The following is a 25,166-nucleotide window of genomic DNA, read 5'->3' on the forward strand; positions in this document are numbered from 1 at the left end:
TACCCCTTCCTTTAAGTTAGTGTGACAATTTTCCATAATAAACCACTTAAAGAGAAGCTTGGGTCATGAATGGAATGAAACAGAACAAAAAACTACTGCTGCTTTAAATACCTAACACTTTCACCAATTATCTTCAAACAAAAACACACAAATAATATTTGCACACTGTGTGCTCAGTGTTTCCTTGTGGCTGGCTTTGTTCCACATCATGCAATTGGCAGAGCTGTGGTCAGTTGCAGTTTGTCATGCTAGATCTTAGAGGTTCTCTCAGCTTCACATTATTTGAAGACCCTTGATAGAAGACTCTAAAGTCTTGAAATCCCAAATTGTCATGGCTCCATTGATGGCAGTAGTGCAGAATCTGTAACAATCTTGCTTGTCCACCTCATAAATAGACTTGTGAGTGATGCTATTCTGGTACAGTGTCTCCAAGGCTATATTGCAGTCCTAGGTTGTAGAAACTCTTGTCCAGGTTGTGGAAGTGTTCCATGGCCAACATGTTGCACTGGATGCTCTGTTCTGGGAGGTCTAGTATGGAGAGCAAGATCAAGCAGCCATGGTCATCATAGTTAAAGAGCATTGGGCAGCAGTCATAGCCAGCATCTATGATGCTATTCCTGGAGATACATGATACACTTACGAGTGGCGGGAACTCCAATTTCAGAGTTGAAACCTGCACACTTTTTGAGGCATCAGCAACAGACACGGGCACCAAACTCTGACATCAGCTGGCCACATTGCATACTAGTTGGCTTTTCATCCACTTTTTAATGTAGGCAAACTGTACTCTGCATTTGAAGTAACAGGATCCTGCTGCCAGCAAAACATTGTTCGTATGCCAACCCAACCTGAGGACCACAGAAGTGACAGACTTTTGAATGTGCTTGCTTACCCACTAGTCATTTTCAGACTCAAAGTAACAGAAATGAGTCATGCTCCACTGTTACACAGCAAACGCATCCTCTAGCATGTACCATTTCACAAAAATGGTCCACAAATAATTCTCAGCGTCACCAGGGCTGGTTTCCAGATATCATCTTTTTTTTTTTTTTTTTAAATTCAGTTTTATTGAAATATATTCACAAACCATACAGTCATCCATGGTATACAATCAACTGTTCACAGTATGATCATATAGTTATGCGTTCATCACCACAATCTATTTCTGAACATTTTCCTTACATCAGAAAGAATCAGAATAAGAATAAAAAATAAAAGTGAAAAGAGAATACCCAAACCATCCCCCCATCCCACCCTATTTGTCATTTAGTTTTTACTCCCATTTTTCTACTGATTTTTTTTCAATTTTTTAACTTTGTTTATCAAAAAATTAAAAACAAACAGGCAAACAACAACCAAAAAAACCCCACAACATTTCAAACAAAGCAATGGATTAAGGAAAACAAATAACCTAAAATAACTACTTTGCTTCCAATATGTTCCTACCATACCCCAAGAAAATTAATAAACCATGTCCAAACAGAGGAGTAAGAAAAACAAATAATCTAAAATAACTACATTGCTTCCAACATGTTCCTACCATACCCCAAGAAAATTAACAACCCCTAAGAAAACAAAGGAATAAGAGAAAAAAAAACCTAAAATAACTCTATGGCTTCCAACATGATCTTACTATATCCAAGAAAGTTTACAAACCATAATCATTCCTGAGCATTCCCATAACATTGAGATTACCCTCCATAGTTTATCTGTTCTTATTAGATTATCATTCCCCCTCCACTAATTGGTATCTCTAGGTCCCCTACATTCTACAGTATAAAACATTGTACATTTTTCACAGAATTCACATTAGTGGTAACATACAATATCTCTCTTTTTGTGCCTGGCTTATTTTGCTCAGCATTATGTCTTTTTTTTGTTTTTTTTTAATCTTCATTTCATTGAGATATATTCGTATACCACGCAGTCATACAAAACAAATCGTACTTTCGATTGTTCACAGTACCATTACATAGTTGTACATTCATCACCCAAATCAATCCCTGACACCTTCATTAGCACACACACAAGAATAACAAGAATAATAATTAGAGTGAAAAAGAGCAATTGAAGTAAAAAAGAACACTGGGTACCTTTGTCTGTTTGTTTCCTTCCCCTATTTTTCTACTCATCCATCCATAAACTAGACAAAGTGGAGTGTGGTCCTTATGGCTTTCCCAATCCCCTTGTCACCCCTCATAAGCTACATTTTTATACAACTGTCTTCGAGATTCATGGGTTCTGGGTTGTAGTTTGATAGTTTCAGGTATCCACCACCAGCTACCCCAATTCTTTAGAACCTAAAAAGGGTTGTCTAAAGTGTGCATAAGAGTGCCCACCAGAGTGACCTCTCGGCTCCTTTTGGAATCTCTCTGCCACTGAAGCTTATTTCATTTCCTTTCACCTCCCCCTTTTGGTCAAGAAGATGTTCTCCGTCCCACGATGCCAGGTCTACATTCCTCCCCGGGAGTCATATTCCACGTTGCCAGGGAGATTCAATCCCCTGGGTGTCTGATCCCACGTAGGGGGGAGGGCAGTGATTTCACCTTTCAAGTTGGCTTAGCTAGAGAGACAGGGCCACATCTGAGCAACAAAGAGGCATTCGGGAGGAGGCTCTTAGGCACAACCACAGGGAGGCCTAGCCTCTCCTTTGCAGCAACCGTCTTCCCAAGGGTAAAACCTGTGGTAGAGGGCTCAAACCATCAAACCACCAGTCCCCTATGTCTGTGGTCATGTTAGCAACCATGGAGGTGGGGTAGGCAAATACCCCTGCATTCTCCACAGGCTCCTCAAGGGGGCACTGCATCTTTTTTTTTTTTCCCTTGTTTTTTTTTTTTTTTTAAATTTCCCTTCTTTTTTAAATCAACTGTATGAAAAAAAAGTTAAAAAGAAAACAAACATACAATAAAAGAACATTTCAAAGAGACCATAACAAGGGAGTAAGAAAAAGACAACTAACCTAAGATAACTGCTTAACTTCCAACATGTTCCTACTTTACCCCAAGAAAGTTACCTAATATAGCAACATTTCTGTGAACTTGCTCCTACTATATCCATCAGAAATTAACAGACCATAGTCATTCCTGGGCATCCCCAGAACGTTAAATAGCTTATCTGTTCTTCTTGGATTATTATTCCCCCTTCCTTAATTGCTCTCTATTGCTAGTTCCCCTACATTCTACATTATAAGCCATTTGTTTTACATTTTTCAAAGTTCACATTAAGTGGTAGCATATAATATTTCTCTTTTTGTGCCTGGCTTATTTCGCTCAGCATTATGTCTTCAAGGTTCATCCATGTTGTCATATGTTTCACGAGATCGTTCCTTCTTACTGCCGCGTAGTATTCCATCGTGTGTATATACCACATTTTATTTATCCACTCATCTGTTGAAGGACATTTGGGTTGTTTCCATCTTTTGGCAATTGCGAATAATGCTGCTATGAACATTGGCGTGCAGATATCTGTTCGTGTCACTGCTTTCCGATCTTCCGGGTATATACCGAGAAGTGCAATCGCTGGATCGAATGGTAACTCTATATCTAGTTTTCTAAGGAACTGCCAGACTGACTTCCAGAGTGGCTGAACCATTATACAGTCCAACCAACAGTGAATAAGAGTTCCAATTTCTCCACATCCCCTCCAGCATTTGTAGTTTCCTGTTTGTTTAATGGCAGCCATTCTAACCGGTGTTAGATGGTATCTCATTGTGGTCTTAATTTGCATCTCTCTAATAGCTAGTGAAGCTGAACATTTTTTCATGTGTTTCTTGGCCATTTGTATTTCCTCTTCAGAGAACTGTCTTTTCATATCTTTTGCCCATTTTATAATTGGGCCGACTGTACTATTGTCATTGAGTTGTAGGATTTCTTTATATATGCAAGATATCAGTCTTTTGTCAGATACATGGTTTCCAAAAATTTTTTCCCATTGAGTTGGCTGCCTCTTTACCTTTTTGAGAAATTCCTTTGAGGTGCAGAAACTTCTAAGCTTGAGGAGTTCCCATTTGTCTATTTTCTCTTTTGTTGCTTGTGCTTTGGGTGTAAAGTCTAGGAAGTGGCCGCCTAATACAAGGTCTTGAAGATGTTTTCCTACATTATCTTCTAGGAGTTTTATGGTACTTTCTTTTATATTGAGATCTTTGGTCCATTTTGAGTTAATTTTTGTGTAGGGGGTGAGGTAGGGGTCCTCTTTCATTCTTTTGGATATGGATATCCAACTCTCCCAACCCCATTTGTTGAAAAGACCATTATGACTCAGTTCAGTGACTTTGGGGGCCTTATCAAAGATCAGTCGGCCATAGATCTGAGGGTCTATCTCCGAATTCTCAATTCGATTCCATTGATCTATATGTCTATCTTTGTGCCAGTACCATGCTGTTTTGGCAACTGTGGCTTTATAATAAGCTTCAAAGTCAGGGAGTGTAAGTCCTCCCACTTCGTTTTTCTTTTTTAGAGTGTCTTTAGCAATTCGAGGCATCTTCCCTTTCCAAATAAATTTGATAACTAGCTTTTCCAAGTCTGCAAAGTAGGTTGTTGGAATTTTGATTGGGATTGCATTGAATCTGTAGATGAGTTTGGGTAGAATTGACATCTTAATGACATTTAGCCTTCCTATCCATGAACATGGAATATTTTTCCATCTTTTAAGGTCCCCTTCTATTTCTTTTAGTAGAGTTATGTAGTTTTCTTTGTATAGGTCTTTTACATCTTTGGTTAAGTTGATTCCTAGGTACTTGATTTTTTTAGTTGCTATTGAAAATGGTATCTTTTTCTTGAGTGTCTCTTCGGTTTGCTCATTTCTAGCATATAGAAACATTACTGACTTATGTGCATTAACCTTGTATCCCGCTACTTTGCTAAATTTGTTTATTAGCTCTAGTAGCTGTATCATCGATTTCTCAGGGTTTTCTAGATATAAGATCATATCATCTGCAAACAATGACAGTTTTACTTCTTCTTTTCCAATTTGGATGCCTTTTATTTCTTTGTCTTGCCGGATTGCCCTGGCTAGCACTTCCAGCACAATGTTGAATAACAGTGGTGACAGCGGGCATCCTTGTCTTGTTCCTGATCTTAGAGGGAAGGCTTTCAGTCTCTCACCATTGAGTACTATGCTGGCTGTGGGTTTTTCATATATGCTCTTTATCATGTTGAGGAAGTTTCCTTCAATTCCTACCTTTTGAAGTGTTTTTATCAAAAAGGGATGTTAGATTTTGTCAAATGCTTTTTCAGCATCTATTGAGATGATCAATTGATTTTTCCCTTTTGACTTGTTAATGTGTTGTAATACATTGATTGATTTTCTTATGTTGAACCATCCTTGCATGCCTGGAATGAACCCCACTTGGTCATGGTGTATGATTTTTTTAATGTGTCTTTGGATTCGATTTGCAAGTATTTTGTTGAGGATTTTTGCATCTATATTCATTAGGGAGATTGGCCGGTAGTTTTCCTTTTTTGTAACATCTTTGCCTGGTTTTGGTATTAGATTGATGTTAGCTTCATAAAATGAGTTAGGTAGTGTTCCATTTTCTTCAATGTTTTGAAAGAGTTTGAGTAAGATTGGTGTCAGTTCTTTCTGGAAAGTTTGGTAGAATTCCCCTGTGAAGCCATCTGGCCCTGGGCATTTATTTGTGGGAAGATTTTTGATGACTGATTGGATCTCTTTGCTTGTGATGGGTTGGTTGAGGTCTTCTATTTCTTCTCTGGTCAGTCTAGGTTGTTCATATGTTTCCAGGAAATTGTCCATTTCCTCTACATTATCCAGTTTGTTGCCATACACTTGTTCATAGTATCCTCTTATAATTTTTTTAATTTCTTCAGGATCTGCAGTTATGTCACCTTTTTCATTCATTATTTTGTTTATATGGGTCTTCTCTCTTTTTGATTTTGTCAGTCTAGCTAGGGGCTTGTCAATCTTGTTGATCTTCTCAAAGAACCAACTTTTGGTGATATTTATCCTCTCTATTGTTTTTTTGTTCTCTATGTCATTTATTTCTGCTTTAATCCTTGTTATTTCTTTTCTTCTACTTGGTTTAGGATTGGTTTGCTGTTCATTTTCTAGCTTCTTCAGTTGATCCATTAGTTCTTTGATTTTGGCTCTTTCTTCCTTTTTAATATATGCGTTTAGTGCTATAAATTTCCCCCTTAGCACTGCTTTTGCTGCATCCCATAGGTTTTGGTATGTTGTGTTCTCATTTTCATTCGTCTCTATATATTTAGCAATTTCTCTTGCTATTTCTTCTTTAACCCACTGATTGTTCAGGAGTGTGTTGTTTAACCTCCAGGTATTTGTGAATTTTCTAAGTCTCTGATGGTTATTGACTTCTAATTGTATTCCATTGTGGTCAGAGAATGTGCTTTGAATAATTTCAATCTTTTTTAAATTTATTGAGGCTTGTTTTATGTCCCAGCATATGATCTATTCTGGAGAAAGTTCCATGAGCACTAGAAAAGTATGTGTATCCTGTTGATTTGGGATGTAATGTCCTATATATGTCTGTTAAATCTAATTCATTTATCAGATTGTTTAGGTTTTCAATTTCCTTATTGGTCTTCTGTCTGGTTGATCTATCTATAGGAGAGAGTGATGTGTTGAAGTCTCCCACAATTATTGTGGAAACATCAATTGCTTCCTTTAGTTTTGCCAGTGTTTCTCTCATGTATTTTGTGGCACCTTGGTTGGGTGCATAGACATTTACAATTGTTATTTCTTCTTGCTGAATTGCCCCTTTTATTAGTACGTAGTGGCCTTCTTTGTCTCTCAAAACATCCCTGCATTTGAAGTCTGTTTTATCTGAGATTAATATTGCTACACCTGCTTTCTTTTGGCTGTAGCTTGCATGAAATATTTTTTTCCATCCTTTCAGTTTCAGTTTCTTTGTGTCCCTGTGTCTAAGATGAGTCTCTTGTATGCAACATATTGATGGTTCATTTTTTTTGATCCATTCTGCGAATCTATATCTTTTAATTGGGGAGTTTAATCCATTTACATTCAACGTTATAACCGTGAAGGCATTTCTTGAATCAGCCATCTTATCCTTTGGTTTATGTTTGTCATATTTTTCCCCTCTGTCTATTAATATCCTTTATTGTACCCATACCAAATCTCTTTAGTACTGAACCTTTCTCCAAGTCTCTCTGTCCTTTCTTTGTTTCTCTGTCTGTAGGGCTCCCTTTAGTATCTCCAGTAGGGCAGGTCTCTTGTTAGAAAATTCTCTCAGCATTTGTTTGTCTGTGAAAAATTTAAGCTCTCCCTCAAATTTGAAGGAGAGCTTTGCTGGATAAAGTATTCTTGGCTGGAAATTTTTGTCACTCAGAATTTTAAATATATCGTGCCACTGCCTTCTTGCCTCCATGGTGGCTGCTGAGTAGTCACTACTTAGTCTTATGCTGTTTCCTTTGTATGTGGTGAATTGCTTTTCTCTTGCTGCTTTCAGAACTTGCTCCTTCTCTTCTGTGTTTGATAGTGTGTTCAGTATATGTCTCAGAGTGGGTTTATTTGGATTTATTCTATTTGGAGTTCGCTGAGCATTTATGATTTGTGTATTTATGTTGTTGAGAAGATTTGGGAAGTTTTCCCCAACAATTTCTTTGAATACTCTTCCTAGACCTTTACCCTTTTCTTCCCCTTCTGGGACACCAATGAGTCTTATATTTGGACTTTTCATATTCAGATATCATCTTTTTGACTCTAGATGTAGGCATTGCGATCTGCCCCACGAGTGACAATGCAGTCATTCTTGGGATCCAAGTGAGCACCTGTGATGTGTCGATTGTGCTCCCTGAGTTCATGAGCTTTCACCCACTGGCTTCCATTCTTCTCATAGAGTGGACTTTGTGGTTGTTGTGGCTAAGAGCAATCTGGGTATGATCTCTGATCCAGGGATGACGGGTGTTTGGCTCTAGTAAAAATGGATGCAAAGACATTATTCTCGGTGTTTTCAAAGGTTAGAAAGCTGGGGTCAGGGCAGTCTGGAAGATCCCAAAGAATTTGTGGACTCTGGTCAGTCAATGTGAACCAGATTATTTGGTATTTTTACTTCAGAATAAAACTGCACCTGTTTCTATTAAGAAGAAAACTGACACTCAATGAACAAAATCTTGAGCTGATAAACCACTCAGTGGAAATTTTTATCATTTTCTTCCTGAATTATACTCCTTCATCACCACCATGCACCATGTGGACACTGGGTTTTTAAAAGAATGTGTATCAGGTTTCGTATTCTAAAACCCAGTTAGAGAGGTATGCTTTGGAAATTTCAACATAAAGTCTTAAAATTGATGCCAAATCAACCACAGGGAAGAAATGTATTTAGTTACATCTAGTTACATTAGATCATCTTGCCCACCCCACCCTTTCTTGCACACATCCCAAATATCTCATATAATCTATTTCCTCATTCTGTCCTATTTCCTAGCAACCATTTGCTTCATAATCATGTGCAGAAGCCACCCTCCCTGTTAAAAAGTCCACCTTTTTGGTCATTTTATTTGCTTATTTTATGGTACCAATTATATATGCCACTCAGGAATGACTTGTGGAGTTTTCTTTCCCTAGGATCATTAGGTCTAGAAATAAAAGTTGTATATATTCTTACCTTTCTTGTTAACTTTCCATCTTCCCAATTCCCCTCACGAGACTTTTGTCTCACATCCTGTGTTCCTTTCTAAAACCAGATTTAACCCACCTTCAGGGGCTCTCTAAAGGCCTCTCTGTCAGGTTAGCTTTGCTTATGGAACAGATGTGTGTGAGTTGGTGAATTATCCAGTTATGAATCAATCCAGTGTTTTCACCAATTTCCTCTACCTCTAGTCAACTCTTCCTGGGTTGTCTTGGTGTGAGGGACTCGGACAAGCTATAAAGTAGCCAGCTCCCTCCTTATACTACAACCCAAATGGGCTGCAGGGTATCCTTGACAATCTGAGAAGTCCATCCAACACAACCCTTTTCTACTAGTTTCTTTCTTTTCAGGAGTCCTTAGCTAAAAATATACTTGCATTGGTTAGCCAGAAGTATTTTCCTATCTGATATGCCTGTGAACTACATTTAGCTTGAATTCTTCAGATTTTTTTTTTTTTAAATATAAAGTAGTTTGATCTTTAAATAATTTAGTTTCTCTTTACAAAGGGAGTTCAGGAACTTTGAGAATGGAAAATAATGAATGCTGGTACATTTGCTTTTAACACAGTCTTTGCTGTTGCTGTGTTTTAAAATTTAAAATTTTGCAAATTGGTGGCTTTGCCTCTTTAACAATGAAAAAGGTGAAACTGTGGTTGGTGACCAGTCATCTTTTTTATACAAAATTCTAATTTTTTTTTAAGTGAATTCCTTATAATGTTAGTTCCTCATGATACTCACAGGTTTTATATTGAGAATTGGTTCTGTGGTCACATAAGTTTGGAAAACACTTTTTAAAATAAAATTAAACTGGTTTTTTAAATTGTCATAATACTGATATTCATTGGGTTGCAGTGGTTGATGTGTGTGAGCGATGCTGAAGAAATATGCAGCAGTTCTAAAATTCTAACATTTTTCCCCAAAGAGCATTCTGTGGGATTTAGACCATGTGACATGCTTTGGGAAACACTCTTTCATTGTGCTCATGGGGACTGAAAATATGAGAATAAATATGCCCACATAAGTGAGAATCACCACACCTTAAAATAGAGCATTTGCAAAAGTCGTTGGTATTAACCTTTTTATATTGTATATTCTTTTTCTAAGAATTCAAATTTCAAGATCTTTATCAGCTGTTTTCCCTCTCTAAGTCTGTGTGTGCACTGGAGGAGTTCCTTTCAAAACACAAACAGGTAAACAATCTCATTTCCCCGAGACTGGCTCTATGTTCCTCTGAGTGGAACTGAGCCACCCCAGACCTCTCAGTGGCTCTTAAGCAGGAGTCAGCACCAAAATCTCCCATGATTTAGCTCTCATGCCCTGGAAACTCTGATTCTGTAGATCTGGGGTGGAGCCTGGGCATTTACACCTTACAAAACACCCATGTGTTTTTAATGTGATCCCCCAATTGTCTACATATTTGACAAGTTAAGTTAAATTAGTTGAGTACTCTTAACCCAGTGAAAGACACCATTTGTATTTTTTGACATCGGCATTAAATTTACATGAAAATGTGTAACAAGGGAATTTAGAAATAGGCATATCCCTTCAGATACTTTTTGAGGACAGTTTTTCATGCCTTAGTATAGCTTTTTCCCTCTCAATGTTTCTTTGCCCCTTTCTGGGTCAATCTGCCTCTGTTTATGTCCCTGGGTGAGTGTAGGCATGTGTGTTTGTGTGTACGCACGTGTGTGCCTTTGTCTGTGTGACTTTACCTCCTACAGCCTCAGTGCATGTGGTGTCTCCATCAGCTCAGCTGGGCTCCTCTCTGCTTCCTGCAGTTTACACAGGTGTCTGGCTCTTCGGGCCAGTGTGGTCTGTTTTCTCCAATCCTCACAGGCTCCTCTGGCATGCATCACCTCCTCCAGCCCATGCATTCTGTCTGTCTTTCCTCTATCCCACAAGGACAGGAATGCCAAAGGCTGGCCAGGCAGAATGTTTGGAATCCTGATAATGGGTATGCCCACGGGGAGAAACCTCCCTAGAAATGTCCATGCCACTTCCTACTATAGGGACAGACAGAAGTGTTTGCATGGTTTGAAAAAGGTGTCTTGTCATCCAACCCTATCTCCTCTTCTTCATCTCTCCCCCTGCCTCCTTTCATGCTTTCCTCATATCCAAAAAACTTCCCCTTTCATTCTGTTGCATTTGTTTTTTTTTTTTTCTCCTCCCCTGTCTTTTAAAAAAATCTATTCCCCTCTTCCTTTTAGTTCAAGTGTTTTTCCTGTATGATGGAGATGTTCAAACCATTCAGCTATAAATGGAACAGATTTGAGGAAGTAAAGTTTACATTTGGAAAATTTGGATTATCATTTGGATGATTCCTCTCTCATTCTCCGAGAAGAGTATGGATACAGCCAGATTTAAAGAGATTCTTTCCCACCCCCAATACATTATTTGTACACAAATAATATAAATCTCACCATTGTTTTTTTTTAAAGAATTTACTCCAGACAAGGCACAAACATGAATGTGCCCTCTGGAGCATTGGATTTCACGTTAGGAATTCAAAATTCAATATCCAGGAAGGAAGGGGGAAAAAAGATCTCCAAAAATATTTCCAGAGGAGGAGGCTACTGGAACTCCAAAAAGATATTCATTTGAGTGGATCACTAATAAAATGACCTGTCACATGGGGTGGGTGGTGGGCGAGGGCAGTGGATTGATTCTAGGGGCTTGAGCTGTGTTTGCCTTGCATGTGCATATTGGTCACTCAGTCAGATTTGGTGAAACTGAAATTTCATCTGTGCCTACCATTCTGGCTCTTCATCATCTCTACATGTCCAAATTCTGCCCATTCTTCAAAGCTCCATTTAAATGCCAAATCTTCCTCAAAACCTTTCCTGACCCCGACCCATCACTCAACTCTTACTGTCCTCCTCTATTTTACCATAATAAGTGGAGAGACCTTATTTCTTCTACAAGACCTATATAAGATACTTTGGGGGAAGAATCAATGTCAGGTGCAACTAATATGGCATGCTATACCTAAAGTATCTAATTTGGTATGCTATACATAACAGGACTCGGCCATCTCCTGTTGAACAAACTTGGGTGAATTTCACAGACAAGGCTTGAGTGGCTTTGGAATCCTTGTGAAGTTCTTGGTTTAGAAACAATTGGGAATTTCAGATCAGAGAAAAGACAAATATGAAGAGAGTAGGTAAAATGTTACCACATCAATGCTAACACTTTTATGGAAACCTAGAGAGTTTAGGGAAGGAAGATCTTTCAATGGAAATGCTAAATACCTAGAAAGAGACTACAAGGAAAATGGCTCTATAATGACAGCACATTTAAAGGAAGTGTTAAATCTTCCCACCATCTAGGTAAATTCTCTCCTTTTCCTTTTTGCTGTGGACTATCTTTTTCTCCAGCTATTCGGTAAAAATAATTTTAGGGCTTATTAAATCTGAGTTAAATTTTAGACATTTTTTCCAGGTAAAGTTTGAAGTTTGGTAGGAGGGTCATTTAGTTGTCAAAATTGCAGTTTCATAGAGTTTGAACTCTTTAGTTAAATATCTTCAAGGTTGCAACATGTTGCTACTTGCCAATTCTACAATTTAATATTCCACTTTCCTCACTTGATTTTTATTTGCTTAGGATTTCAGATGAAGCCTTCTTTTGTTTGTGCTCATGTCTGAAGGGCTGCTCAAGGAGGGCTTCCTAATTCTGTCAGAATACTGGCAAGCTTTCTGTTAAGGAGACAACAGGCCCTGGAAGTCTCCTTGCCTTGTGGAATTCTGTTGGGTGCAATGCATGCCTTTAGCGTATCATGCGAAGCATATTCTTAGCTATTGAAGATAATGTTTTGTTTAAACACTTACCGCTTTTGCTGACTGAAACAGTATTGAGGGTAGTTCCCAGATACTTGCTTGTGCTGGGGTGGGGGTGGGAGTTCCACCTACCTAACTTTGTTGTTCTCATGAATCATTTCAAGAATTTATTTTCCAACTACAATTAATATTTCCAATGTGTGAACGTCTAAAAAGAACCTTTCTTGCCTAATGTTTCAAAAGCTTTTCCTCCAGCACTTATCTGCAAGCAGTTGTACCCAAGTAGAGAGTTTTAAAAGAGCAATATATGAGGACAAATTGCCGAAAAGTTGAAAAGGTTAAAGTAGGTCCCACATTTGGCTTTACCTGCTAAAGCCCAGACAGTTGTAGAACCAGAGTTTGGCTGGTTCTACAGCTGAGAACAGTGATTCTCGACACTCACTCCAGACTTACTGAATCAGAATTTCTGGAGGTGGCCCAACAATCTGGGTTTTAACAAGTCCTGGAGGTGGGTCAGATGCCTGCTCAAATTGGAGAACCACTGGTGTAGAACAGAGCAATTGCTATCACAGGTTTTGGAGGTTCTCTGTGCAGAACTGTGCAGAGAACTTTTTAATGAACCCTGAAAGCCTGTCCCATGGTTCCAGGGATTTGTGGTCTTACTCTGAGAGGCTAATTCCATTTTGCTAGAGTTGGAAAGGTTAGGAGTTTACATTCCATGAACATAGCAGTGGAAAATGCCACTCTTCACTTAGGAGAGAATGAAGTGAGAGTAAAACACTATTATAAAGATGGATTGGACTTCAAAGACCTCCTGAAATTTTCTTGGGAATTCCCAGGAGCCCTTGGACCACATGTTGAGTGCTGAGGTTCTACACAAAGATCTATTTGTATCCAGTTATGTTTGCCAATTGTTTTAGGCAGAATCATTTAGACAATTAGTCTGGCGGTATTTTCTGTTTCATATATATTAGTCTGATTTTTATTTTAAGCTCATCTTATGTGTATAAATATTCTCCATAGTACCTAATGTAAGGCTAAATTCTCTAAAGAAATGCAGAAATCATAACATAATAATTATGGGCTGACTGACTTTTTTAAAGTAACATTGCTTTATAAGAAGGGGAGAAGGAGCATTTTCTGGTCATACACGGAGAATTAAGCTGGAAGATTTATCAATAGAAGATTTGAAAACAATAGAATGTATTCATACTATATTTATTTACACTTTAAAAGCATTTATTCATAGAAATAGACTGGATTTTACCTGATGATATTTTTTCAACTTAGCAGTTAACTTCTGTCTTAGTATCAGAATACCTGGTTTTGAATTGACCACTAATTGGCTATGTGAACTTGGACAGGTTGTTATTCTCTCTTTGTTTGGTTTACTTAACTATAAAATATGGAAAATAAAAATACTTCTCTCATAGGATTCTTGTCAAGTCAGAATGATATTATGCTTTTAAAGTGCTTAGAACAATCCCTGCACATGGCAGACACTCAATTGCTATTTGCTGAACTGCAGATATTTGTTGAATAAACCCTAATTTAATATGGCTCATTTTATTGATTTTTTTTTTTAAACATGATTATTTAACATTGATTGCATTACAAAAGTCTTCTTTGGAATGTCAGCTCTGTGTCTTCTTTCTATTTAACCATCTGATATTAATTTTTTTAGGGGTATGACCTCATGTACCCCAATATCTTTTTAAAGTGCTTGCTCAAATTTCTTCCCATTTGATTTTTTTTTGTTTTGTTTTGTGTATTTTTTTCTTATTTTGGAGGTCATATTGGCTTTTTTTCATTTTTTTTCGTTTTTTTTTTTTTTTTTAGAAAAGTGGTAATCCTATTAAATTTGCTTCATTTACTTTCTATATACTTTTCTAAGTGTTTCACATTTGGGCCTTGGAATGTGGGTATTATGTGTTTTTCAGGTAAAAACATCAACTATCAGAGAAATGTGCACAACCAGCCTATGCTCCCTGCACTTATATTCTCTTCTGGGTCTCCAAATTAAGTAAACATATTGTGATATTATTACAGCTTCCTCTGAATTATAGCTTTCTTACATTAATAATAATCTTTTGGGGATTGTTCCCCAGACTTTCCACAAAGCACCCATTTTGGTGATGGTTTAGGTACTAAGTTTGCCTTAAAATTTTTCCAGTCTGTGTCTTCACTTTAAAAATTAAAATTAGCTAACAGACTGTCATGAGACCTTTCCCTCTTCTACAAATGTTCTCACTCCCTCCACACCTGACATTAGGCACATGTGTCTGAGCATGACCCCTGGTTTCTTCTATGACTCATTGTTAATCATTATAAGGCATAGCTCCATCAGTTCATAAATTTGAAGTAAACTCAATATCCCACACAGTCTGTCAAATGATCATCAGCAACTGTTCGGGTCGACTCATAAGCTCTTAAACTCCCATTATTTGGAGGAGATTTGGGGTGTATTGACAAACAAATTTGCACATTGTAGGTTTGTTCAAACAAAGCCTTCTGATTTCTCCAGAATATACAAGTTGACCTTCTGCAGACTAAATATGTAAAATCTGGGCTTACAAAGTAAATGCAGTTTATCTACATCTCATGCTGCAATGCGAGAATGAATCAGGAAGAATCCTGCTCAGTGTAAAGTTAAGTATTCCTTCCTAAGAATCTATTGTTAACCGATATAACTTAGCTGAAGATTACTGTAAACACAAACAAATTCTCTAAAGAAGAGCATGAAATTAAGACATCAAGGAGTAGAATCATTTTTAAAATACATAACATCCATGCTCTGTGAAGCAGAAAAAATTTACTCAGGGATTTCTTGACTGTTTTTGCACATTTATTTTTCCAGACAACTTTAGGACATTTAGAACTTTTTTTTCTTTATATTGTAAATTTTTAAAAACCACCTTGTGATCTTATTGTGACTGCACATCTCTCCATTTGCTCAGTCTTCCCTCATGGATCTCAGTAAGAGTTTTTCATTTAGGTTGTTTTGCCCTTGTGACTGGGATTTTTACATTATATTTTTGCTGGTTTCTTTTGTAAAATTTTGAACTTGTTTATCTTATCATTGAGATAAAATACAAATGTTATTGACCACATTAGGCTGTGATCCAAGTTAATCTGGTTAGATTTCAATTTTCTTTCCCCTTATAATGTCATATATGCCCATGGAAATAAAAAGTATAGAAGTTCAAATAATGACAAACAATGTTCTACCATCCTCAGGCCTGTTTCCAGAGACATTCACTCTTATTTATTTATATTTCTATGATTTATTTTGTTGAGGTATAATTTACATATAATAAAATTCACAAATTTCAGGTGTACAATTTGATCAGTTTTGACCAATGCATACAGCCATACATCTGACAGCACTTTCAGGATATAGAAAGTTTCCATCACCCCAAAAAGTTCCCTTGTGCCCATTTGCAATCAACCCCTTTCTTACCCCCATCTCTGGCAACCACTAAATAGCTTTCTGTAACTATAGTTTTTGTCATTGTTGTTCTACAATTTCATATACTAATAGGAATTATATTGTATTAATCATATATATATATATATATATATATATATATATATATATAGATATATATATATATTCTTTATGTCTCTGGCTTCTCTCCCTTTGCATAATGGTTTTAGATTCATCCATGTTGTTGAGCCTATCAGTAGGTCACTTATTTTTATCTCTAAATAGTATTCCAATGTATGGATATACCACAATTTGCTAATCCATTCACCAGTCATGGAAATTTGAGTTGTTTTCAGTTTTGTGCCTTATGAACATAGCTGCTATGAACACCACAGCGAGGAAGACTTCTTCCTCCGCCTGGAAAGAACTGCAGCAAGTCAAAGCACGTAATCAGTGTCCCGCAATGAACATTCTTGTACAAGTCACTTTGTGGTCATATCTTCATTTATCCTGGGTAAATATCTTGGAATGGGAACTTTGGGTCACTTGGTAAGTATTTGTTTAACTTTATAAGAAACTGTCAAACTTTTTTCCATAGTGGCTTACCATTTGGTAGTCCCACCAGCAATGTATAAGTGTTTCAATTGTCCCACATCTTTGCTAGTACTTGGTATAGTCAGTCTTTGTAATTTTATACATTCTAGCATGTGCAGCAGTATCTCATGCTTTTAATTTATATATCCCTAATGATGCTGAACAATTTTTCATGTGATTATTTTGCCATTGTATAGCTTCTTTGGTGAAGCCTCTATTCAAATTTTTGGCACATTTTTATTAAGTTGTCTTCTTCTTATTGAATTGTAGGAGTTATTTGTATATGCTGGATACAAGTCTGCTATCAGACATGGATTTTGCAAGTATATTCTCTTCGTGTATGGTTTGTCTTTTCATTTGCTTAATATAGTCCTTCAAAGAACGGAAGATTTCAATTTTGGTGACATTTAATTTATCAATTTTTTTCTTTTATGCAGTGTGCTTTTGGTGTTGTATCTAGAAATCTGTGCCTGACCTGAGGTCCAGATATTTTCTACTGTGTTTTCTTCTAGAAGTTGTATAGTTTTAGCTCTTACTTTTAGGTCTGTGATCCATTTAAAGTTCAATTTTGCATATGATGGTAAGTGTCAAAGTTCTTTTTGCATATAGGTATCCAATTATTTCAGCACTATTCATGAAAAGACTATCCTTTGCTCATTGTATAGCTTGGCACCTTTGTCAATTATCAATTAATTTTGAACATAAGCATCTATATCTGGACTCTCTTCTGTTTCATTTATCTATTTGTTCATCCTTATACCATCTTGGTAACCATAGTTTTACTGTAAGTCTTGAAATCAGGTACTGGACATTTTCCAACTTTGTTATGATACTTTTGCTATTCTATTTCCTTTATCTTTCTATATAAATTTTAGAATCGGCTCATCAGTTTCCATAAGAATTGGAATTGTATTCAATTTAAAGATCAATTTGGTAAGTACTGATATACCTCCATTTATTTAGGTCATTTCTCAGCAATGTCCAGTTTTTACTATACAGCTATTGTATATATTTGCAATATTTAATCCATAAACTTGATTGCACATTTAATCAATAATATTTTATATTTTTATGGTATTAAAAGTGGTGTTTTAAATATTTTTAATATCTGTTGCTAGCATACAGAATACAATCGACTTTTGTGTTTTGCCCTTGTATCCTGAAATCTTGCTAACTCACTTATTAATTCTACTGGCTCTTCTGGTAAATTTCTTGTGATTTTCTACATATATGATTTATGAATAAAGAGAGGTTTACTTTTTTCTTTCCAATACATATGACTTTCTTTTTTTATTTTTTATTTTCCTTGCATTATAGCACTGGCCAGGACCTCCAGTACAATCTTGAATACAAATGGTCTGAAAGAACAGCCTTGCTTTCTTTTCAAACTTAAGGGGAAGGTTTTCAGTCTTTCACCATTGAGTATGATGCTGTCTGTTGGGTTTTCATAGATTCCCTTTAATAGATTAGGAAGTTACCTTCTATTTCTAGTTTATTTTAGCATGAATGTATACTGCATTTTGTTCAGTATTTTTTCTTTATCTATTGTGATGATCCAATGTTTGTTTGTTTGTTTGTTTTGGTCTGTTAATATGATGAATTACATTGATTTTTTAAAATGTTAAACCAACTTTGGTTTCTGTGATAAAACTTGGATGCATTATCTTCTTTTTATAATGGTGGATTTAATTTGCTAATATTTATTAAGGATTTCTGATCTGTTCTAGTTTGCTAATGCTGCCAGAATGCAAAACACCAGAGATGGATTGGCTTTTATAAAAGGGGGTTTATTTGGCTACACAGTTAGTCTTAAGGCCATAAAGTGTCCAAGGTAACACATCAGCAATCGGGTACCTTCACTGGAGAATGGCCAATGGTGTCCAGAAAACCTCTGTTAGCTGGGAAGGCACGTGGCTGGCGTCTGCTCCAAAGTTATGGTTTCAAAATGGCTTTCTCCCAGGAGGTTCTCTCTAGGCTGCAGTTCCTCAAAACTGTCACTCTTAGTTGCATTTGGGATATTTGTCCTCTCTCAGCTTCTCTGGACCAAGAGTCTGCTTTCAACAGCCGTCTTCAAACTGTCTCTCATCTGCAACTCCTGTGCTTTCTTCAGTGTCCCTCTTGGCTGTGGCTCCTCTTCAAAACATCACTCACAGCTGCACTGAGTTCCCTCTGCCCATCAGCTCATTTGTATGGCTCCACTGATCAAGGCCCACCCTGAATGGGTGGGGCCACGCCTCCATGGAAATATCTCACCAGAGTTATCACCTACAGTTGGGTGGGGTGCATTTCAATGCAAATCTAATCAGCACCAAAACATCTGCCCCACAAGATTGCATCAAAGAATATGGCTTTTTCTGGGGGACATAAGACATTCAAACCAGCACATGATCTATGCTCAAGATGGAAACTCACAGTATTCTTTTTCTCTGTGGTCTTTGCTTGGTTTTGTGTACAGTAATTCTGTCCTCATAAAATGAGTGGGGCTGAGTTTTATCATCTTTTATTTTCTGGAAGAGTTTGTGTAAATTTGGTGGTATTTCTTCCTTACAAGTCTCATAAATTCACTAATGACGCTACCTAAGACTGTAGTTTTCTTTGTGGGAAACTTTTAAAATACAAAGTCAATTCTTCTAATAGCTTGAGTGAGCTTTGGTAGTTTGTGTCTTGCAAGCAGTTTGCCCATTTCATCTAAGTTATTGAATTTATTGGCACAGATTTGTTCATAATATTCCTTTATTATTCTTTTAATGTCTGTAGATGCTGTAGTTATATTCACTCTTTCATTCCTGATATTGGCATTTTTGTCTTCTCCATTTTTTTCTTCATCAGTCAGGCTAGAGGTTTATCAAATTTGTTAATCTTTTCAAAGGACCATATTTTGGTTTAACTGCTTCTCTATGGTATTCTAGTTCTTGATTTCAGCTCTCATTTTCATTTTTGCCTTCCTTCTGATTGCTTTGGGTTTAATTTACTCTTCTCTTTCTTGTTCCTTATGGTTATTATAGAAATTAAGATCACTTATTTGAAACCTTTTTTTTCAGAGTAAGTATTTGGTCCTGTGTGTTTCCCTCTAAGCACTTTTTTTTAAGCTGCATATCATAAATTTTGATATTTTGCATTTTCATTTAAATTCTGTTCAAAATATTTTCTAATTTCACTTGTGATTTCATGTTTGACCCATGGATTATTTAGAAAGGTGTTGTTTAATTTCCAAATATTTGGAAAATATTTTCTCTCTATGTATTTCTGTTATTGATTTCTAGTTTAATTCCACTGTAGTCAGGAAACATACTTTGCATGATTTCAATCCTTTTTTTATGACCCAGAATACAGTCTATCTTGGTAAATGTTCCATGTGTACTTGACAAGAATGTGTATTTTACCCTTGTTTGGTAGAGTATTCTACAAATGTCAATTAGATCAGATGGGTTGACAGTGTTCAAATCTTCTATATCCTTACTGATTTTCTCTCTACTTGTTCTATCACTTGTTGAAATATCCAACTGTAATCATGGATTTATTGAGTTCTCATTTCTCTTCAATCAATTTTTGCTTCATGTACTTTGAAGGTCTTTGTTAGGTGCTGTCTTCTTTTGTTGTTGTTAACAAATTACAATAGTGACTTAAAACAACACAACTTTGTCTAACAGTTATGCACATCAGAAGTGCAACCAGGCTAAAATCAAGGTGTCTGCAGGCCTGTATTACTTCTGAAGGTTCCAGGAGAGAACTCTTTTCATTTGATTTTCCAGTATCTGGAGACTACCCACATTCTTTTGCTCATGGGTCAAAGCCAGCAATGTTGCAACTCTCCGATCCTTCTTCCATCACTGTGTCTCTCTGACAATAGCCAGGAAAGAACTTCTGCTTTAAAGGATTCATGTGATTGGATTGGGCCCACTCATATAATCCAGGATAATCTCCCATCTCAAAATCTGTAAACTTAATCACACCTGCAAATTCCCTTTTGCCATAGAGGGTAACATATTCACAGATTCCAGGGACATCTTTGGAAGGGGACATTTTCTGCCTACCACAGGTACCTGCACTTTTATCATTAACATTATGAAATGTCCCTCTTTATCCCTGGCAATATTTCATGCTCTGAAGTCTACTGTATCTGATATTTATACAGTGATCCAGATTTTTTTTTTTTTTTGGATTAATGTTTGCATGGTGTATCTTTTTCCACACTTTTACTTTTAAACTTTCTGTGTTTTCATATTTTAAGTGGGTTTCTTGTAGACAGTACATTGTTGGATTCCCCCAATCTGACAATCTTTGTCTTTTAATTGGTGCTTTAAATAGTATTCAATTGTGTTTGTGTACATAGTTAAATTACTTGAAATCAGTTGGAATGCTGTGTGCCTTCAAGGTTTTGTTAGGTTGGGCCCAGAGAAACCTTTAGTGTAAGGCAAACTGAGCCCCAGTATACCTTCTGAGTATTCTACTTGATGACCATATATTGCAATGTCTTTCCACTCTGATGGTAGAATACTAAATATCTCCATCTCTGCATGAGTTCCAGAAACTGTTCTGCCTACTTCTTTCCAGGGTTCTTCCCCCTGTCTTCCCCTGGCAGATCAGGATTCAGCTTATTCTTTGAACTATTCTTCTAAAACCTAAATAATTATGTTGCTGTCACTTGATGTATAAATATAGATTATTATCTGTTGGTTAAAATAAGCCTCACTTCTTTGCATCCTGTCTTGCTCTATTTTAGTGATTTTAATTTTTAGTGGTTACCTCCATTTCTCTAAATAATCTTTTTCTTTATTTATCAGCATTACACATGGTCTGTTGACTCCCTGCTATAATGGATGAGTATTTAGCTCTTCTGCTCTAACCCTGTTTTCCCCTTTCCTCTCCTTACAATAGTTATCTCACAATTTTTAAGTCCTATTTGTTATTACTTCAATCTGTGTTTCTTGTTCCATCTATAATTGGTAATGTGTCTTGACTCCCCACCTTTTAAGATGTTATCACCCTCACCTTCCTACCATATCCCCTTCCACATTCCACCTCCCAACTTCTTTCCATTTTACTTCTACATTGTTTGATAATCAGTCTCTGCTCTGAAAGTGTAAGTGTCTTCTGTGCTTTATTGCAAAGCAAAAACTGAGGATACATCGTGTCTATGCAACTTTTTTTCACCACAGAGCCAGTGTGAGGGGGTGATTATATTTCTTTTTGGTGGTTCTCCAGTGTCATGACCCCTGGGCCTCTCCAAGGAGAATATTCCTAGCACCAGTTGTCTTTTCCTTTTGTAGACAATATTTTTTATTTCTCTCTGGAAGTTTTTGGATATTGTCTTTAACCTTGGTGTGCCGGTTTGAAGGTATTATGTCCCCCAGAAAAAGCCATGTACTTTGATGCAATCTTGTGGAGCAGACATTTTAGTGCTGATTAGATTGGGATCCTTTGAGTGTTTCCATGGAAATGTGACCCACCTAACTGTGGGTGATAACTCTGATGAGATAATTTCCATGGAGGCATGGCCCCGCCCATTCAGGGTGGGTCTTGATTACTGGAGCACTGTATAAGCTCAGACAGAAGGAGCAAGCTTGCTACAGCCAAGAGGGACACTTTAAAGAATGCACAGGAGCTGCAGATGAGAGACATTTTGAAGACGGCCATTGAAAGCAGACTCTTGCTCCAGAGAAGCTGAGAAAGGATAAATACCCGAAGTGCAACTAAGAGTAACAGTTTTGAGGAACTGCACCTAGAGAGGAACGTCCAGGGAGAAAGCCATTTTGAAACCATAACTTTGGAGCAGATGCCAGCCATGTGCCTTCCCAGCTAACAGAGGTTTTTCCGGATGCCATTGGCCATCCTCCAGTGAAGGTACCCAATTGCCTGATGTGTTACCTTGGACACTTTATGGCCTTAAGACTGTAACTGTGTAACCAAATAAACCCCCTTTTATAAAAGCCAATCCATCTCTGGTGTTTTGAATCTGGGCAGCATTAGCAAACTAGAACACTTGGTAATTCAAAACTGCACAATTACATACATACCTAAGTGAAGGTCTTCCTTGTTTCATCCTACTCAGCACCTGGTATATCATTTTACCTTGATGACGTATCTCCCTTCAGCTCTGAGAAATTTATTTGTAGCCTTTCTTTTCTAATTTCTTCTTCTTTGATTTCCCTTTTTCCCTTTCTGGATTGATTTCTTCAGCTTCCAGATTGGACTTGTATGTATCTTATCCATTCCCTCCCCCCATATTTTCTGCATTTAAATCTTTTATTTCTGCATTCTGGAGATTCATTCAGCTTTGTCTTTTAATTTCTTAATTAAATTATTTTATTTCAGCATTCACTTTTTAAAATTTCCAAAAATTTTTATTTTTCTCTGGTTGTTATTTTTTGCCTTTTTAATTTTAAGAATAAAAAATTTTCTTGACAGTTTCTGAGGGTGCTAATTAAAGTTAGATTTCCCTTATATATTTAGATTTCTCAGAGTTCATATTTATTTCTTCCTCTTGACTTTTCTCTTTCATATTGCTGTTTCTCTCCTCAAATTTTTTGGTGGTTCTTGGTTGTCCATCTGTATCTATGAATAGGGCCATAAAGGATGACTGAGCTCTGTGCCCATGGAGGGACTTGTCAACCAGCAGGCATTGCCTTGGTGTAAGTAAGGGTTACTGGTCATTATTCTGGAACCTAAATGCTGAGATAGGGCTTTATCCCAATTTTTTTATAGTTCTTTCATCATTTTATTGGTTTGCAATCTACCTTTAAATTCTATTGTTAGACTTGCATTTCTTGGCTTCTCATTTCTAGTAGGAGCAGAAATAGCCCTTACTCTTCTTTTCATTTCCCATACTCTATCAGCTATATCTTTAATTTTATGTTGTCAAAGTTTATGACATTTACATTTTGATATGTAACTACATTTATTTTGAGGGATTTTCTTGTGGGTTTATTCTATAATTTGAACCTAATATATATGTTATTTGTGTGTAATATTACGAACACATAAATACTGTTCACCAGGGAGTCAGGTAGAGTGGTAGTGTTTTATTTCTTTCCCCATGGGTCCAAAGTTATGTTCATCTCACCAGATAACAAATGTTCAAGTCCAAAGCTTGACCTTTCCTTGCATTCCACTGAGTGTTCACAATCATTCCATATTTTAGCTTGCTTCATAAGTGGACCATGACTTTCTCATACAGTTGTATTTTTCCTTTAATTACTCATTATTCTTTTTTTCTTTAGAGAGAAGAACTATATACTTTCTTCACTCTGCACTAATATTATCCAGGTTCTTAGGTATTCTGTCTCTTGCTTGGAATTCATTCTGTCCTTCTTCTTCACAATAAATTTTTGGGAGCTGTAGGAGATTTTGCTTCATATTTAAAAATTGAATCTGACAAAAAGTCTATTTTATTTTCAAAATGTCTTCTAAGTAAGTAAATCTAAAAACCTGTTTCCTAACTTTCAAGAGAATCTGCAGTTTATATATTAGTAAGATGAATTACAATATGATCCATGAGGACATAGTTGGTGTATTAATTATCACAAGATTGAGGAGCAAATTCATATTTTTAGGAGAAAGCGTTCATCAAGTACAGTTTCCAATAACACATGTATCATCAAAAACTATTTTTCCCTCTTAATAAACACACTAGGTAAAAACTAAATTCTTTGATGAAAAGTTACAAAATACCTGTAAATGAAATTACACAGGAACTTCACCCCTGTGTCTAAGGCTTTTTGCTATTCTATGTAAAATTTTCAACCCTGCGCTTCATCTTTAAAACAAAGAGTTGCGTCAACAACCTTTTTTGCCTTCGTGGTTTTACTTGAAATACCATTTTGCTTCATGGCATACGGTTTCACCGGTAATTTTAAACAAGGCTGAATCAAAATATTTGGGGCTTATAATTTCCTGTTTATTTGGAACCAACTGTTCTAATTTGGAATGATTGCTTCCAAGGCCTTTGTACAAAAGTCATTCTGGATTTCTCTTTATTGGTCTTTTTAGATTCCAAGCTGTTTTTTTCTTGTTAACTCTCAGTTTCCTGGAGTACATCATCATGGAATTCCCTCAGATCATCCTTCTGTTCTTGTGTATTTGGAAATATCTTTATTTTCCCTAAAGTGATTTATACCCTGTGGTCAGAGAACACAACATATAATTTCTCCTTTTAGGAATTAAGATTTTCTTTTTCAAAAGTGGTAAGATCTATTTTTTTTTTTTTTTTTTTTGTAAAAGTTATCTGGACACTTGAAAACAAAGTGTATCTATTATTAGATTTTGGTAAATATTGATTATAGAAACTTATAAACTATGTAATTCAGATTGTTTACACACTTATTTTTTCCTATTTGATCCATCAAGAAGCAATTGCCAACTATTAATGTGTTTCTATTAATTACTCTTGTCATATCTAATTGTTTTTCCTTATGCATTATTTATCCCAGTCATATTAATGGATATGTTTATTGAAAAATGTACTCTTTATTACTAAAAATGACCTAATTTGCCTTCTTAAAGTATTTTTACTTGAATTTTATTTCATCTGATGTAAATTTTAAGTTCTGTTTTATTTTGGTTTGCAGTGGCTATTTATATCTTTGTTCATCCAATTACTTTAAACATTTATCAAGCTATTTATCAAACTATGGAGATTTCTCTTTAGACTTCTGTATTCAGAATGGGAAGTTTTGTCCCATTCTGAGTGTTACTATTCTTAAATGGCAGTTTAACCATTATTGTCATAACTACATTTGTCTCACTTC

At 36.4% G+C, this 25,166-nt stretch overlaps 1 pseudogene; it reads right to left on the minus strand.

Moving 5' to 3' along the window:
* Positions 1 to 273: 273 nt before the first annotated feature.
* LOC119533215 lies at positions 274 to 7,958 on the minus strand (annotated as a pseudogene).
* Between the last annotated feature and the right edge of the window lie 17,208 nt (positions 7,959 to 25,166).

The sequence above is a fragment of the Choloepus didactylus genome, chromosome 4 (assembly GCF_015220235.1).
Source record: "Choloepus didactylus isolate mChoDid1 chromosome 4, mChoDid1.pri, whole genome shotgun sequence".
NCBI lineage: Eukaryota > Metazoa > Chordata > Mammalia > Pilosa > Megalonychidae > Choloepus > Choloepus didactylus.